This window comes from Austrofundulus limnaeus, unplaced genomic scaffold, assembly GCF_001266775.1.
Source record: "Austrofundulus limnaeus strain Quisiro unplaced genomic scaffold, Austrofundulus_limnaeus-1.0 Scaffold38, whole genome shotgun sequence".
Lineage (NCBI taxonomy): Eukaryota > Metazoa > Chordata > Actinopteri > Cyprinodontiformes > Rivulidae > Austrofundulus > Austrofundulus limnaeus.
This window is the reverse complement of record NW_013952440.1, coordinates 2,377,257-2,379,036: the sequence shown is the minus strand read 5'-3', so window position 1 is coordinate 2,379,036 and position 1,780 is coordinate 2,377,257.

Here is a 1,780-nt window from a genome sequence, read left to right as displayed (position 1 = left end):
ATTTATTTATTTGCTGCTTCAGTTTGGAGGAAAAAAGTAGCACAAAAAGTAAGAACATTTGTGTTTGGTAGGTTATTTCTTCATTGTAACAAGCTTCTTTTCAATAAATCTTATACTGTTGGAAAGCCTGTTAATTTCCCCTATAAATGGAGCCACATTTGTAAGGAACATGCATTTGTGGAATGAGCAGTAGAGCTGAGTATGTGGGTTGCACACATGAAAAAATTGCCAAATCTTCCYTCCCAAACAGCTTATTTTGTTGTTGTTGGTGACATTTGTTTTGATCTTCTGGTCCYCCMTGATGCTGCCAATSAGGTTCAGATTTATTGCCAAGAAGCATTGTTACATTACAGAAATAATCTACCAAACACTAATTTCCTTACTTTAYAAGCGTAGTTTAATTCTGACTGGGCRACAGGTTATCGGCTAATCCTGGTGTGATTAAGACCATAGTGTAATTCTGCCATCGTAYAGCTACTTTATTCACAAAATATTATGCAAACACTACTTGATACACATKTACATTTCCTTCAATTTCCCAATATAAATTCATTTTGGCAAAAACATTTTAATAATGCTACAGCTAGCTGCTGCTGCTGCTGCTATTAGCACTTGGAAATAATTGCAGTTTTATCGTAACAAATTTTGATGCTTTGCATGAAAAATGTATATATTTTGCCCAAAAACTTGAAGCCTGAAAAAAAAGTTGGCCTTAAAAACTACAATCAGCTCAACACACACACTACAYGTTTCTGTGTGTGTGCACATTYGAGTGTGCATGTGCCGACAGGGCAGTGGACATCATTTCCAGCTGTCACCGATGTCACAATTCATCTGTGTGTCACAAGGGTTTGGACCAAATCCATCATAGAGAGCAAAAAGCCAAATGCCACAAACCATGTCCACAAAAATTTGCTCTCTACCCCACACCCACTCCCACACCCACGTGCCAGCCACCCTGGGGTTCAGTACCAGTGTATAAATGTTTCTTTTCAGGTCAGAMGGGACGCTGGAATATTTATTCACCCGTGTGAATTCATTCATCCAGCTAATAATTCTGGAGTAGATCAGCATTCTAGGATSGCAGCTGAAATGTTTTGATGATGCTGGTTTCCAGCAGATATTCAGACTGGCTATGGGGAAAAAAAGAAAAAAGTGGGGTTTACCAAAACGACAAGACAACTTTCCTCATTGAGAACTGTTAAACAGGTTTGAAATAAGAACAAAGCTGTACAATCTATTTACAATCTATTTAAAACATTACAAATTGTGTTTAAGGTTAACGATTATAAAGTGGTGTTTAAAGTTGCAATAATTAATGCTTTTGAAGAGTATTTGTGATCAGTAAATGAAGTCTGAATAGCAGAAAACCAGTTGAATCTAAGTCTGTCCCAGGCTGCTTTAAAGACCGTGTAAAGTAAAATTAAATTTGTGTTTTGAGTTTGTCACAAGACAGAAATATGTTATTAATCACCCATCTAAAWTTGACTGATTAAAAACATTGTTTACTTTATAAATTTAAGTCTCAAAAATATTGAAACAACATCATTGGCTCTGTTCTGAAAATGCTGGGGGCGTGTCAGCTGGAGGCACTGAAACCACTCCCTCACGCTGAGCATCACTGTGTCCGTGTCCTGTACTGAGGAGGAGATGTTCGTGAAGACTGGAAGCCTATTGAAGTTCTTTAGCCCTACTTATTCGCCGGGCGCGTTTCCTCCGGGCGGTGCGCCGCGACCGGCTCTGAGTCGGCAAGGAAGGGCTCGGGGGCGAAGGTGGCTCG